The following is a 17,305-nucleotide window of genomic DNA, read 5'->3' as shown; positions in this document are numbered from 1 at the left end:
GTAGCATGACAGATGACCCAATCTTTCAATGACTTGGGCAGGGGACACTCCTCACTAATTTGCCATCTTGCATTTTCCCTAAGCATCAGGATTTTTTGACAAGCCATTCTTCTCAGATTGGAGTTGGTAGGATCACAGACAGGATCAGAGGTGTAGCCAGTGAGCAAACATTTATAAAGTGAGACTGTGCTAAGCAATGGAAATGCAAGAAAAGAGACAAAATCAAAACCTGTCCTCAGGAAGCTCACAGTTTAATGAGGGAGACAGCACATAAACAAGTAAGAATAGGAAATCTGAGATGGCAGGACATTTAGAGCTGAGGTACAGTTAGACCTCAGAGACCAGTGAGTCAAAATCTTCCCATATTACAGATGAGGAAACTGAAACCTAAGGATACAAAGTGGTTTACACATGTACTAAATGGCAAGGTCAGAATTTGAATCTTGAACTTTCACTACCACTTCTAGCATCCCTTCCACTGTGGGATGGAGTTCTAGGCTCTCAATTCCTGCTAAGGCAAACATCCCTTATGATCCTACCCCAAAGACAACTCTCTTTTTTTATAGCCTTTCATTTATAAGTTATATGTATGGGTAATTTTACAGCATTGACAATTGCCAAACCTTTTGGTTCTAATTTTTCCCCTCCTTCTCCTCACTCCCTCCCCTAAATGGCAGGATGACCAGTAGATGTTAAATATATTAAAGTATAAATTAGATACACAATAAATATACATGATCAAACCGTTATTTTGCTGTACAAAAAGAATCGGATTCTGAAATATTGTACAATTAGCCTGTGAAGGAAATCCAAAATGTAGGCAGGCAAAAATTTAGGGATTGGGAATTCAATGTAATGGTTCTTAGTCATCTCCCAGAGTTCTTTTGCTGGGCGTAGCTGGATCAGTTCATTATTGCTCCATTGGACCTGGTTTGGTTCATCTCATTGCTGAGGATGGCCAGGTTCATCAGAATTGGTCATCATATAGTATTGTTGTTAAAGTATATAATGATCTCCTAGCCCCGCTCGTTTCACTCAGCATCAGATTGTGTAAGTCTCTCCAGGCCTTTCTGAAATCATCCTGTTGGTCATTTCTTACCAAACAATAATATTCCATCATATTCATATACCACAATTTATTCAGCCATTTTCTAATTGATGGGCATCTATTCATTTTCCAGATTCTGACCATTACAAACAGGGCTGCCACAAACATTCGTACACATACAGATCCCTTTCCCTTCTTTATGATCTCTTTGGGATATAAGCCCAGTAGTAACCCTGCTGGATCAAAGGGTATGCATAGTTTGATAACTTTTTGAGCTTAGTTCCAAATTGCTCTCCAGAATGGTTGGATGTATTCACAATTCCACCAACAATGTATTAGTATCCCTGTTTTCCCACATCCCCTCCAACATTCCGCATTATCTTTCCCTGTCACTCTAGCCAGTCTGACAGGTGTGTTGTGGTATCTCAGAGTTGTCTTAATTTGCATTTCTCTGATTAATAATGACTTGGAGCATCTTTTCATATGGCTAGAAATAGTTTCAATTTCTTCATCTGAGAATTGTCTGTTCATATCCTTTGACCATTTATCAATTGGAGAATGGCTTTATTTCTTATAAATTAGAGTCAATTCTCTATATATTTTGGAAATGAGGCCTTTGACTGTAAAAATATTTTCCCAGTTTATTGCTTCCTTTCTAATCTTGTCTGCATTTGTTTTGTTTGTATAAAAACTTTTCAATTTGATATAATCAAAATTTTCTATTTTGTGGTCAATAGTGATCTCTAGTTCTTCTCTGGTCATAAATTCCTCCCTCTTCCACAGGTCTGAGAGGTAAACTATCCTGTGTTCCTCTAATTTATTTATAATCTCATTCTTTATGTTTAGGTCATGAACCCATTTTGACTTTATCTTGGTGTATGGTGTTAAGTGTGGGTTGATGCCTAGTTTCTGCCATACTAGTTTCCAATTTTCCCAGCAATTTTTGTCAAACAGTAAATTCTTATCCCAAAAGCTGGGCTCCCAAAGACAACTCTCATACCCCTTACACACATCCCCTGCCATGTTGGGCCAGTGGAATCTGTCTATCTCCCACTTTCTTTGTGCCACAGGGTAAACAAATTCATCATGGAGCATGTCCTCCTTCCTCTTGGAGATGGGGCCACAGCTTGGTTGAGTACTCCATTTGCAATTACTCAGTACTCCAAGCTGCCACCTTTGTTGATCCCTTATTAGCAAGAAGGGAACCTTCTGGGGATGGGGCTCAAGCTCCCACACACCCAAGGGTGAGGTCCCTTATGGTTCTGCCATTTACTATCTTTAGGATCTTGGGTCTATTACCTCACTTCTGTGGACCTCAGTTTTCCCACTGCAAAATTATGGAGTTAACTAGATGATCTCTGAGATAAATTCTTCTAACTTTATATCTCTGATCTTAATCCCATATTTATAGATCTTGGGCAAGTCCCTTCTTTGTGAGCCTCAGTTTCCTTCTCCATAAAACAAGCATGTTGAACTTCATGACCACTAAGTTTCCCTTAGTTCAATATCTGAGATCCTGTGCCCCCTCTTCTTGGCAAGTATCACTTTTAGTCATTTACCCTGCAGCTGCGCTCACTGCCAATCACCCAAGGACAACTGGGGCAGGGGGCCCTGGTAGAGGGCTAAAGATCTATCCCCACCAATGGCACTCTCATTGGCAGGAGGCCCAGGCCCTCAGCTGTACTTTCTTGGGTGAGTGGCCCAGCTGGCTCAACTTTGGCCCTTACATGGTCATCACGAAGCCTTCGTGCGCAAGGGGCGTCTACAAGGTATAGGGCTTCTGCACGAGTGCTTGACCTCCTTGGACAGTAATATGCACTGAACTCATAGTTGGCTGGTACTGCTATCCAGCTCTGATTGGCGGCTTGAAACAGCACTTGTCAAAAAATAAATCAGGAGAGGAGCGCCCAGCCATATTTGGAAATGAGCTTAATGCGGAGCTTTGGAACTTAGCGGTGACAATGTCCACCAAGGCTAAGATCTCCAATTGGGGGATTGAGTAACTCAAGCTTCTCCCTATCGGTAGGAACAAGTGATAGCCCCTGACTCTGGCTGCCCATCACCCCTTGCTCCTGCCAGCCTGCCAGCAGCAGGCAACACAAAGGGCTTACATGGGCCTACTCCTGGTGCCCAAGTGAGACCAACCGGGTCCTCACAGACCTCCTCGTATTTCTCATCCCAACAATTTCCAAATGGTGCCAGAGGGTCTGGGCTGGATCTCCCTTTCGTGACTCTGCTCAATTACACGCTCACGGGAAAGAGGAATTGTTCATAGATTGCCAAGAGGAGCCATTGCATGGCATGATAGGGAGGCTATAGAGAGTGTGCTGGGTTTGCATCCTGCCTCTGTGACCCTGGCCAAGCCCTTTCACCTTCCCTTCCTTCCCCCACCCCGTGGGCCTCAGTTTCCTAATCTGTAAAATGAGATGGGATTGGATTCAATAGCCTCCAGGGCTCTTTCCAGATCTAGTTCTTGGATCCTGCCTCAGACATGGCGGAGGGATGAGAGCGAGCTGGATCTTGCAGAGCCAGAGCTTGCTCTCTGCTGCTCTCTGTTCCAGGTACCAGACAGAGCCTGTGCAGACCTGGTACTTGTCAGTTGACAGCAGGAGACCAGAGGCTGTGGACTGATCTAATTCCTTCAGCCGCCTTTCTCTGTGTTCTTCCAGCATCTTTCCAAACACAGTGAGATCACCACGAAACCGTTCCCATCACCAGCCGCTTTTTCCATGAGTGGCTGGACAGTGGAGGGTTGTGGGGGAGGGGATCCCATGAGGCCCTTGAAGGCTGCCTTCCCCCTTTTTTCCTTTGCCACCAGGATTCAAGAATGTCCACTGAAAGGCCTTGGTCCTGAAAAGCAGTGGCTGGTCGGGGGAAGTCCAGGGCATTTCGGACTCCTGACCTGGGCTATGTCCCCTGCAGTTCTCTGATTCAAAGTCTGATGCCCCACAAATATCTGGGTCTCCCCAGCCTTCTCCTGGACCCTTCGTCCATCTTCCTCACATAGGGAGAGCACGGGGGCTCCCACTCAGTGCTTCCCTGACTGATCCCTTGGGGGCTGAGCCTCTTGATCCATACTCGGGTCCTTTTGGGAGGCCCTTTGGCAACCCAACACTGGTCATCATCTTCCTACGAGCTAGAAGATGGAGTGGCAGTTGAAGTCCCTTTCAGCTCTGAGATTCCTTCATTCTAGAAAGCACTACGTGGGAGGCCCAGCTTGACAGAAACTGGGTTCCTCTCCCCCTTTGTGGTCCCCCATCTCCTAACTCCATGGGTCATTCTTCAAGCCTGGAAGGCTCTCTCAGCCTTTCAGCCCAAGTATCGGCTCAACAAGAGGCATTTCCTGATGGGGCCAGAGGTTAGCGCCCTCCTTCCCCAAACCACCCGCCATTAATTTAGCAAATGCTTTGTGTAGACCTCCATTGGTACACGCTGTTGTCCCCGTGCCCCCAGCACCTAAAGAACATCAAGAGCAAGGACAGTATCAGTTTTGTCCCTGGAGCCTAACGCAACGACTGGCCCACCAGTGCCAATAATTGCTTGAATCAATCACAGCACATACTTTGAGGAGGCCAGAGCTGACCCTGACCAGCATTGGAACTCCAGAGATGTCTGCTGGGTCTGGGTGGGCCAAAGCCAGAGCACCCGCCTTCCTTCTGATACCCCAACTTAGACCCACTCTACCATGACACATTATGAGGAGTCTCTCATTCAGTTCATGGAGGCCAAGACCCATTCAGGCTCTAAAGGTAAAGTCAAGTCATATCTAGTGTAGACGGCTCGGGTAGATCCAGAGCATCAGCTCTTGAGGCAGGAAGATCGGAGTTCAAAACTGGCCTCAGACACTTACTAGTCGGGTGATCCTGGGCAAGTCCTTAATCCCTATTTGCCTCAGTTCCTCATCTTTAAAATAGGGACACAGTGGAGAAGGAAATGGCAAATCAACGCGGTATCTTTGTCAAGAAAATCCAATGTACTTTGTCCATGGAGTCCTGTAGAGTCAGACATGACTGAACAACAACAACAATGTGCCAAACCCTATGATACCTGCTAGGGATAGAGAGGAAAAAAGTAGTTCTTGCTCTCAATAAGCTGACATTGTATCAGGGAAACATCTGTGCAACTGCAAGATGTGCACATTCTGTGTGACTACAAGATGTACACGTTGTAAATGGTAAATGATCCCAGTGGTGGAGAGAAGAGAAGGAAAGGTCTGCTCCAGAAGATGGGGATTAAGTCGTGAAGAAAGCCTTGGAAGCCAGGAGGGAGAGACCTGGAGAACCGTTAGCACAGAGCAGGGAAATCCACTGATAGAAGGTCATGTGTGATAAGGTCAGTCATAGAGAGCATAGAGGGGAGGAGTTCTGGAAAGGTAGCAGAGATCCAGGTGACGAGGGCTTTAAAAGCCCCCCAAGGATTTTATACTTGACTCCGGAAGTAAAGGAGAGTCTCTGGAATTTGTTGAGTAGATCTGTGCTTTATAAAGGAAGCTGACTGCTGCCAAGTGAAAGATGGACCAGAGTGGGGAGAGATACAAGACAGGAAGACCAATTAGGTCAGTGGTCCAGGTAAAGGGGTCCCCAGGTGCTGGCTCCCAGAATGCAGAGAAGGCGTTGCCTTTGGAAGATGTTATGAATGTAGTAACTATGAGATTTGATGATCTGGATGTTTGGGGTGAGACCAGAGAGTACCAGGATGGTACTGAGCTTGTAACAAGCTTCCTTCACGAATGGACTGGAATACAGCCATCCCTTGAAATTCAGTGGACACACTAAGTCTTTCATCCACACTTTCCTGGCTAGTCGGAATCCTATAATCCAATGGATCAATAAATCATCAAGAAGTTATTAACCACCTACTATGTTCCAGGCTCTGGGCCAAGAGCTGGGGATAGAAGGAAGAGCCAAAATACTGATTTGTGCTCTCAAGTTCCTCACAATCTAATGGGGCCTGTAAATAAAAAAAATGTACAAACAAGATAATAATATATACAGTTATCCAATACAGGATGAATTGGAAGCAACCTCAGGAGGCAAAGAGATCACTTATGGCTGCGGCTATAGTCTAGATGAGAGGAGAATATGGCCAAATGAAGGCTGTGGCTCCATGAGTGGAGACAAAAGACACTGGAGATCTAGAAAAACAAGATTTAGCAAGTGATTGGATATGCGGACATTAATATTTGATATAATATTAGATATAGATGTGATAGAGATATTAGATACCATCTCATACTAGATATATGATCTAAAGTCAGAGGTCAAGGATGACACTGAGAGTGTGAGCCTGAGTGATTGGAGAGGAGGGACTTCTTCAACAAAATAGGGAGAAATGGAAAATTGAGGGGGAAAATAACACATTCTGTTTTGGACACAAAAAACTTAGGAAAGCACGCTAGACAAGAGCCCTTCCCTAATCCCATCTCTGTTTCCTGAAACAAGTCCAGGGAAATTCAGCTTTTGGCAATGCCATCCTGAATTCTTCTGTCAAGCGCTTTCAGAATGTATATGTCTATGTCATTCCCACTTGTAAGAGAATACAGCTCGGACTCTTTCTGTTATTGTTTGCTTGCATTTTTGTTTTTCTTCCCAGGTTATTTTTACCTTCTTTCTAAATCCGATTTTTCTTATGCAACGAGATAACTATAAATCTGTACACATGTATTGTATTTAACCTATACTTTAACATGTTTAACATGTATGGGACTGCCTGCCATCTGGGGGAGGGGGTGGAGGGAAGGAAGGAAAAGTTGGAACAGAAGTGTTTGCAAGGGTCAATGTTGAAAAATTGCCCAAACAAATGTTTTGTCAATAAAAAGCTATAATAATAATAAAAAAGAAAACTCCTACCAATATAAATTTAAAAAAAGAGAATATAGCTCGGGCCACTTTGCACTCAGCTGGTTTATTCTGGAGAGGATTCATCTCGGTCCCTCTCTCCCAGTGCTTTCCACCCAAGATGACCCTGCACTTAGGTATCTTATAGGAAGTGCCTGGTTCTTTACATGCTGTGTCTCCCATAGAATGTCAGCTCCCTGTAGGGAGAAACTGCTTTTCTCTTTCATTGCATATTCTGGGAAGAGGGGTTTGCGAGGGGCAAAGCACAAAAATGGGCGATGCTAGGCCATGTGTGAGGAAAGAGAGGAGGCCAACTTAACTGGATTGTAGACAACAGGAAGGGGAATAATATACGACAAGGCTGGGAAAATAGAAAGAGGCCAGGTTGTGGAGAGCTTTAAAAAGTCAAATGGAGGAGATGGTGTTTTATACTAGAGCAACAGGGCAGCATGGGAATTTATTGCATCAGGGAATGGTACAGCAGACCTGCACTTCAGGAAAATCACTTTGGTAGCCGAGTCAAGATGGATGGGAGCTGAGAAAGACTTGAGACAAGGACATCAATTAGGAAGCTATTTGAAAAGTCCAGATGAAAAGGGATGTGGGCAGGAATCAGAATCGTGGCTGTGGGAGTAAAGGGGATGGCTTGAATTTGAGAGGGGCCATAAAAACAATGAGTGTTGGCAACTGAGTCAATATGTGGTGTGAGGGAGACTTCTTGAGGATAATAGCAGACCTTTGATCCTAGGAAGCCGAATGAACAGTCATATCCCCTACAGAAACAGGAGTTTGGTAGAAAGGAAGATTCTAGGATAGGGGTGGGATAAGAGAATGAATTCTGGTTTTGATATGGCTATTGGAGTCAAAAATGTCCAATGAGGACTCAGTGAGGAGCTTGGGAAAAGGCCAGGGGTAGATATATAGAACTGCTGATTTAGAGCTAGAAGGAACTTTGGAGGCCATTGATTCTAAGCCCCTTATTTTCCAAAGGTAGCTGAGTGGTGTATTGGATAGAGCATTAAGCTTAGAAATCAGGAAGATTCACCTTCCTAAGCTTAAATCCAGGCTGAGATGCTTTCTAGCTGTGGGATTTACCTGTTTACCTCAGTTTCCTTATTTGTAAAATGGACTGGAGAAGGAAATGGCAAACCACTCGGGTACTTTGCCAAGAAAACCCCAAATGGGGTCACAAAGAATCTGAAATGACTAACCTGTCTTTACACACGAGGAAATTGAAGTTTCTTCCTGATCCAGAGCCATGAAGCTACCAAGTTTCTACATTCTCTATTCTACAGCCCAGTTGCCTACAGTTTGAGGATCAGCCGCATGATGATGGTAGCTGAACTGGTAGGAGTTGAGGAAATCATTCAATGAGAGAGAGAAGAAAGCCCATGGCAGATTATAGGGAGATGCTCATGGCGTGGGGACATCACCTGGAGAATCGGCAGAAGATATGGAAAAGCAGCAGTTAGACAAAAAGGAGAAGTCGGTGAGCGAAGCATTATGGAAAACAAGAGAGAAGGAGAGAACCCAGGAGGAGAGAATGGCTAAATTAGGGCCACTCACTACAGCAACTGAAATAAATGCTCCTTGAGTTCAAGGAGTTTAAAAATGAGGAGGAGACTTAATCGGTTCCTCCAACCCGTTTCTATTCTTTCATTTGGCAGCTTATACGAGCCTCTCCAAATGAGTGATTATGTGGTAACCTTGTGTCTGCATTCAGGAGGGGAAAAGGAAACCCACACATAAGACTTAAGTGTCCAAAGGAGATTTATTAAAGGATATTCTTTACAGCCGACTGGAGACGGGAATGGAATGCTGCAGGCTCCAAATCTTCATCCAGATTGGGGTGGTGGTGTGGCAGGTCCCCAGATGGGGTCACGTGGAGGCTCCCTCCGAGAGGCCTTCCCAGTTTTTGCTCTCTCTACAGGAAGGCCCATCTCCGATGTGTTAGAGATGCTCCTTCCTTTTCCGGGGTTCTAGGAGGGTGTCCGGTAGGGAACAAGACGTTATCTAACTAACTTTTTTCCAGATAGAGATTTTGAAATCGTTGAACACAGTGAATGGTCGAAGGGAATGAGAGGATGGACCTGTAAAGTTCCCCGATGTTCTCATGGTGAACTAATAAGGGGGACGTGGAGGGTCTTAGGCTTGACGCCATGTGCAAAAGGGTTTTCTGAACTCAAGTGAATATTTTATCTGTGGGTTATTATTGGGAAAAGAGGGAGAGACTTTCTCAGCCAATTTTAGGGTGACATTTTAGAAAAAGAAGCAAGGGATATTTAAGACAAGATACATCTCAATTAACTGGCAACAGCCAGAAGAATGGCTTTTGGTTGTTCTTTCAAGTGAAGACTCAAAGGCCTCCTAGAGATGCCAATATTTTCCCCACTTTGGCTTCTTCATATGAATGATTAAGTGGCTTCTGTGGGGTGGGAGTGGGAAATGACCTTCCACTATACAAAGATCTTAATAGGAATGAAAACCTTGCTTTTTAATATAGCTGTATATAAATGTGTGCTCACATTATTGATTCATTTGTATTCCTTGGAGTGAAGAGGAAGAGCACTTATTGTGACAAAATTCTAAGAAGCCAAGCCAAATCCTCTGACACACAGAGAGCAAACATCATGGAAAACATGGAAAACATGGAAACAGGCAAAGCTTCATGGCCCAGCCAGTGTCAGATGCAGAGGAAAGCCTGAGAAGCATAAGGATGGAGAGAAGACCATCAAGTACCAAGAACTTTCAGGAGAAGGGAGAATGCTAAAGCCTGGGAGATCAGAACGAGGCTTCCTGGAGGAGTTGGTGAGTTCAGAAGGCAGCGATGGATTCTTCAAGGAGGAGGGAGGGTATTCCAGGCTATACAAAAGCTGGACACAAAATGCTAAGTACAGTGTGCAGGTCAGGGTTCATGGACTCAGACTTGTCAGAGTAGCCCCAATATATAATTGGAATTGGTCTAAAAGGAGAAACTGAAGCCAGCAGAAGGGTTTGAATTTTATGCCACATAATTGCTTTCTAAATTGCAAGGGCTGCCACACTGGGTCTCCGGCCTTTGCAAACACTTCTAGAAACCATGGCTGTGAGGTATCTTTAAGAAGCACATAAGGTTATAGGCTAGTTTCTGGAGGGTCTCCATTGGCCTTTTGTACTTCTCTGCCCTCAGATGCCTGTTATTCCTACTCCCTCTATGCTATGTTCCAGCTAGGATCTAAAAAGTTCCTCTCCTAACAAACTCAGGGATCATCTCTCTGAAAAATACTGTACTGAGACCCTTGTAACTGGACTGGTTGTCTGACGGTCTGTCCCGCTCCTCTGGAACTAAGCTCTGTCACACTTTAATCATCCTGTGTTTATTAAGTACCTACTATGTGCCAAGTATTGTGTTAAGCCTAAGAGTACAAAGAAGGACCAGAAAACAGTCTTTATTCTCAAGCAGCTCCCAGTCTAATAGGGGACCATTAGATACAAATGAGATATAACAAGGATAAATTGGAGATGATCAACAGAGGGAAGGCCCTAGGACTAAGGGGGAACGGGAAAAGTTTTTTGGCAGAAACCCTTAGTCCTTGGCTGTGGAGAATGATTTCCTTGTCCAAAATCATTGGTATCATCTTTGGTCTAGTCTGTTCTCCCCATAAAGGAATCAAGCTCCTTCACAAGCTCTTGGTCAACTGGACCACGTGGTAGGACAGAAGGAAGTAGTCACTTTCACAGAATTACAAATGGTCCCTTTGGGACCATTGATAGGAAGTTCTTCCGAATGATAAGCTGAATTGGCTTCTTGGTTGCTTCCCTTCATTCATCCTAGTCCTAGCCTCCATTTAATTCCTTTCCCATAGAACAGATCTTGGGATATTACTTGAAGACATCCCCTGGTCCTCCTGAATCTTCTTGTTCATAAAAATCCTCCTGATTTTCAACTAGTCTTCATATGGCATAGACTCCTGATCCTTCCCCAGGCTCTTCTGGATACTCTCCAGATGATCTAAGATGTTGTACCCAGAACTGGACACAGATTCCATATGCGATCTAAGAAATTACTTATTCCTGGAGACTATATCCCTCTTAATGCAGCTCGAGATCTTATTAGCAGTTTTTTTAGTTGCCACATCACGCTGCTGACTCATCTAGAGCTTGCAGGCCACAAAAAGCCAAGGATCTATTTCAGAACATCCAATATCTAACTATACCTCCCCCATCTTGTCTTTGGGGAGTTAATTTTTCTTATCTAAGTAAAAGACTTTACATTTATTCCTACTGAATTACATCCTTTTAGATTCAGCCCAATACTCTAACCCATCAAGATCCTTTGGGATCTTGATTCTGTCATTCAGTAGATTAATTCTCCATCCCAGCTTGGTGCCATCTTTAGATTTGGCGATAATTCCATCTCTGTCCTTTTGTATTATATTCCTGATTAAAATATGTACATATATTTTTACTGAAATATCTATTTATTTATTTTATTGGAGCTTTTTAATTTCTAGAACATATGAATGGATAATTTTTCAACATTGACCCTTGCAAAACCTGTGTTCCAATTTTCCCCCCTTCCCCACTCCTTCCCCTAGTTGGCAAGTAATCCAATATATGTTGAATCCAATATATGCATACATATTTATACAATTATCATGCTGCACAAGAAAAATCAAATCAAAAAAAAAAAAAGAGAAAGAAAATAAAATGCAAACAAACAACAACAAAAAGAGTGAAAATGCTATGTTGTGATCCATGCTCAGTTTCCACCGGCCTCTCTCTGTGTGTAGATGGCTCTCTTCATCACAAGATCATTGGAACTGGCCTGAATCACCTCATTGTTGAAGAGAGCCACGTCCGTCAGAATAATCTTGCTGTTGCCATGTACAATGATCTCCTGGTTCTGCTCATTTCACTCAGCATCAGTTCCTGTAAGTCTCTCCAGGCCTCTCTGTATTCATCCTGCTGATCATTTCTTATAGAACAATAATATTCCATAACATTCATATACCATAACTTATTTAGCTATTCTCCAATTGATGGGCATCCACTCGGTTTCCAGTTTCTAGCCACTATGAAAAGGGCTGCCATAAACATTTTTGTGGGTCCCTTTCCCTCCTGTAAGATCTCTTTGGGATATAAGCCCAGTGGAAATACTGCTGGATCATCAAAAGGTATGCACATTTTGATAGTCCTTTGGATATAGATCCAAATTGCTCTCCAGAATTGAATCAATTCACAACTCCATCAACAATGTATCAGTGTCCCAGTTTTCTCATGTCCTCTCCAACATTCATCATTATCTTTTCCTGTCATCTTAGCCAACCTGAGAGGTGTGTAGTGGTATCTCAGAGTTGTCTTCATTTGAATTTCTTTGATCAATAGTGATATCTTCTCATATGACTAGAAATGTTCATCTGAAAATTATCTGTTCATACCCTTTGGCCATTCCCTGATAAAAACATTATGTAGCTCATGACTATGCAAAGATCCCTGGGACACTTCTCTAGAGACCTCCTATCAAATGGACACAGAGCAGTTAATAATGGCTTTTTGAATCCAGCCATCTAACCATCTCTGAATCCGTTGGATTGTCTTATTGTCTAATCTATATGTCTCCATCTTCTCCTCGAGAATAGCAAGAGATTTCATCAAAAGTTTTGCTCAAATCTAGGTAAACTATATACACAGGATACCCTTCATTTACTAAGAAATGAAGTTGATAGGATGAAATCACATGGGTACATTAAATCACTCTTTCTCTTTTTAGATGAAATAGACCAACTATCTCTTTAATGATGTCTTCTAAAAAATTTCCCAGAAATCAAAGTCAAGATCATTTTTCTTTGTTCCTCACGTCTCCTTCTCCATCCCATTGTCCCTGATCTTTCAAATATTGCTGAGAGTGGCTCAACAGTCACACCTGGAAGTTTCTTCAGGACCCAAGGATGTCATTTATCTGGTCATCAATGGCGAACTAGACTCTTACATTTATTTATTTTGGTTATCAACTCCCTGTCATTTTTGTTCTGTTGTTTTTGGCACAAAGATCATCCTCATTAAACAAAGTTCTTATGTCTGGTCTTATGTCTTCTTTAATTCTCCTATTTCTTCCAATAGAGCTACAAAAAAGGTCATTTTTAGAAAAGCCTTTGCTTCTGTCAGCATTCTTAGATGATTCTGAACTTTTAATTCCTTAAACTATTACAGAATTGTACCATCCTTTTCTATGGATTGCCTATTCCCTAGCCTCACTTCCATTTTCCTTACATTTCTTTTAAAAATCTAGCATGATTGGTGATTTTCCAACGTGTTCACACCCATATCTTTAAACAAATCTCATTTTCCTCCTTATTAGAATTATTTCCATTGGTGTCTTCAGAATTTCAACTTTAAGCATCTTTCATTCTTCTTGACTAATAATGTTGTTGTAGAATTTGAAAACGTGCGATTTTATCTATTTTTCCTCTGAAACTTTTCCTGATCTCCCTCTTACTCCTTCCTTCTGTTGATTATGTCCAATTTATTTGCTCCATATCTTGTTAGTTCATAGTTTTTTGTATGTTGTCTTCTCCATTAGATCGTGGATTTCTTGAAGACAGAGATGATACTTTTTGCTTTTTCTTTGTATTCCTGACCTCAAAATGGCATAAATATATACAAGATGCATTTGTACCAATCTTTTTGAACATGTGCAGAGTACTTGGTTGATGTAATCCTCACATATACTTTGGAATACGCACAGAATCCTATAACTGGTTTCAGTATGCTAGCCATATGAAGAGGAGCCTTTGTGATTGGCCCCGTAGCTGCAACTGGGAGGAAGGGATGAATCGAGAAGGTGCTAGTCCATCGAAACTGCTCCTTCTTTGGCTCACTCCCTCCTAACTGGTGAGGGGAAAGGCTTCGGGACGGCAGGTAGCCCATGACTAAGGACCTCACTTCTTTATCTCGGTGTCTATTCTTTCCATTTTAGGTGAAGTTTATTGGAGATGACTGTGACTTGCTGAGCTTCTAGAGGTTAGGAGAGTGACCTCCCTGCCTAAGGTTCAGGGACACGATGGGTTTTGCTGCCAGTCTAGCATAGGGCACTAAAATGAGGAATGCCCACAGGGACCCAGCCTATTGATGGCGGACACATGAATTCAGCCAATGGCGATGCCATATTGGTTCATGCCGTTGGAAGGACCAATGCCACACAAAAACTATTCCCCTCAGAGACCAAGGGTGTTGCCCTGAGGATGGTAGGCAGAACAAAGCTAGAAGCAAGCATTTATTATGTGAAAGGCACTATGCTAAGCACGGAGGATAAGCAAAATAGATATAGATGTAAACCCCCAAGGAGCTTCTGTTCTAAAGAGGTAAGATTACACACCAAAGGGAGCTTAAAAGGAAGAAGGAAGGGAGGGTGGTTCCTGTGCCAGGGAATGGTGTCCAAGTTCAGAATCAGAGCCAGGAGGGGAATAAGGTTGGGCCAAATGGAGACCCGAGGAAGAAATCACCTGTAGGAGAAGGGGGTCTGTATGGTGGAGGGATGTTCCAGGGTGAGAGAGCAGCTGAAGCACTGGGGTGGCAAGATTCAGAAAGTCAGAAACAGAGCTGGAAGGCGAATCCATCCATCAATCAACTCACATCATCAGGCAGCTGACAGGATTGAAAGATCACACAGGAGAAGCTGGTGGGGTGTGTCTTGCAGATGTTGTGCAGAAGGATGGCATAGGGGGTGGGTAAGTTTCTCTGCAACAAAGATATGGAATACGCCCTGCATGTACTGAATGATTCCAAATTCCATTCTCATGAGGATGAAGCCTCTTTAATCAGAGTTTATGCAGAAAAAAAAAAAAAGCACCAGCTATGGTTATTCCTGTTTTGGGTCAGGATCAAGGGGCCATGATTCTTCATACCGAGGCAGTAGCTCCCCAAACTACAGTTCTCCCTTTGCATCCTACTGAAATCACTGGGGATTTGTGTTTTTTACTTGGAATCTATAATCCAAATTGACTTAGTGTTTTAGGAAATTTTAAAAATAACTTTTTTAAAGAAAAAACTACATACCATGAATGATGTAGAGCAGAGTGTGACCTCTCACTCATTTGGGGAGGGAAAATAGTTGTTATTCTATTTTTGTTATATCTTCAAAGTAAACATCTTTTTGTAGAAGATAATTGATGTTAATTAGTTAATGGAATCAATCACTGGTAGCCAAAAATTGGCTGGGGAGGGGAGGAGAGATATACTAGAATGAGTCCTCAAGTCAAAAACATTAGAGAACAATCTCTACCATCCTTCAGGCAGTCCCTGTAGGACCATGAGGGGAAGATCTAGCTGGTCTCAATCTGAAGGCGGGGTAATATTTACACATATGAGAAATCTTAAAGTTTTAAAATAAATGTTAGGTATGACTGTTATATATGCCCAAAATACAGGGAGAAGCCAGATAACCCTAAAGAAGAAGGCTCTAGCAATTGGGGTTATTGTAGCAGAATTCCTACCAAAGTACCAGGGGGTGATCCCTCTCTACCCCCAATCCACAGTCCTTGAGGAGGGTCCAAGGCATCTTCCTGCGCCCCAGTTCTACAATAGCAGACTAAGCAAAGTGGTTATTCACCCCGACACACTAGCATGAAATGTCCTGCGGACCTTCTACAAAATACACCATGACCCCCTCACAAAACCAGCCACAGGACTTGGACAAAATATGCAGGGTCCCTTTAATACAAGCATAGACTGCTTTCCTGAATCAAAGGGCCTGAATTGCCAGTATGATTTACACTGGAAAAAAAAGCTGCTGCCAAATTACTGGAGACTCTGAGGGGAAAAAATTCTCAATGCTACCAGTATAAGGAACTTAAGCAATGTAATTTACTGCTGCTTGTTTTTTGCAGTAGAAAAAAAAAAGAAAGAAAAGAAAAGACAACAAAGTGGGTGTTTATTGATTGATGAATGGCTGAGTAAACGGTGGCATTTTAATGTTCTGTCTATCATTCCATAAGAAATGACAACTATGAGGAATTCAGAGAAACATGGGAAGATATGCACGAACTGATGTAGTCTGAGATAAGCGGAACTAGAAGAATAAATCATACTAAAAAGCAGCTGATGATTTGATCCGGAGACAAACAGTGAAACAGGTTGCCCGACTTATTTATGATTACAAGGGAGAGTTCATCGGGGTATATCAGGAAAGGATTGGCGTAAAAATAGAAGTCATTAATAAAAAAAAAAAAATAAGGAAAAAAAGAGATTGCTACTAGTATCGACAATTTGCAACTTAAATTTTGTAGCCAAACTCTCATTCCCTCTCCTCTCATTTTCGGTGCATCCGGGTATATACCCTACTATACAACGTGTTGAATATTCATAAAAAGCGTGAGTTTACAGGATGAGCTCCCACCGAGATAAGGAGTCTCCTACTCAATCCTACAACCTCTGTATCACTTTGGTTCAACGTGGAAACTAATATTTCGTTCTCGCGTCTATTCACTGTGTTCTTTTCCAGTGCTCCTGAGCAATAACTTCAATCAGGTGGCAAGATATCTCACAGGATCAGAAATATCCGAAAAAGAAAATCAAGCAATAGAAATGTGATCACTTTCAATCCCTCAATGAGGGTCCCTGCTTTCAGGCTCCCCAAGGATTCTGGTTTAATCTTCCTTTAATCTCTTCTGGAAGCCTCTGGAGGAAGGAGACAATTGCTTCTGGGACGGGTGCCCCAGGGGAAAAAGCTTAGATCTCGGAACCCCTGAACTCTGGCTCCTCCTGGGAAGCTGGCAAGGGCATGGGCAAAGCCCGTCCCGCCTCGTCCTGGACTTCTCCAGACCGTGCTGGGACTGGGAGCACCATGGCAGTCTTGCTCCATGTGGTTCCACCGCCCAAAGTTTGGCCGGGACTCCCAGGGCGCTCTTGCGGTTGGCTGGTCCACCTTTTAAACCTCCCATTTCCCCCTAAGACTTCCCTCCAATCAGAGTATGGGACTCATTGTGAAACCACCTGCACCCAGACATACGGCCCCCTGGGAAATGGAGTCCCGGGAACCTCTCCCAATGAGAGTTATTCTCTGGGCCCCTGGCATTGTGGGGGATGTAGTCAGATGGGTCTGTCCCATCTGTAACTGAGCCATGACAGGGGATCCCAGCACCTGGGACGAATAAAGTTGAAACGAGGAGGTTTGGGGGAGGGGCTGGCTAGGGTAGGAACTTTCTTGGGCCTGCAGAGGTCTTTGGGGGGCCTTTACTCCGACTCCTCCCCAGGGGGAGGAAACTGAGCAAATGTGGATCAGCCAAGTCCTAACTGGAGCAGATCCAATGAGTGTTCCCGGAGCGAGCAGACCTCGTAGGAGTGAGGGGAAAAAGAGTCCCCTTCCCCTCAGAGAACTTCTAGTCGAATTCAAATTCAGCGCCTGCCGGGACAGAGGGGAGAGGGCTAGAGTTCCGGGCGG

The sequence above is a fragment of the Antechinus flavipes genome, chromosome 4, assembly GCF_016432865.1.
Source record: "Antechinus flavipes isolate AdamAnt ecotype Samford, QLD, Australia chromosome 4, AdamAnt_v2, whole genome shotgun sequence".
Classification (NCBI taxonomy): domain Eukaryota; kingdom Metazoa; phylum Chordata; class Mammalia; order Dasyuromorphia; family Dasyuridae; genus Antechinus; species Antechinus flavipes.
This window is presented reverse-complemented; position numbering follows the sequence as displayed.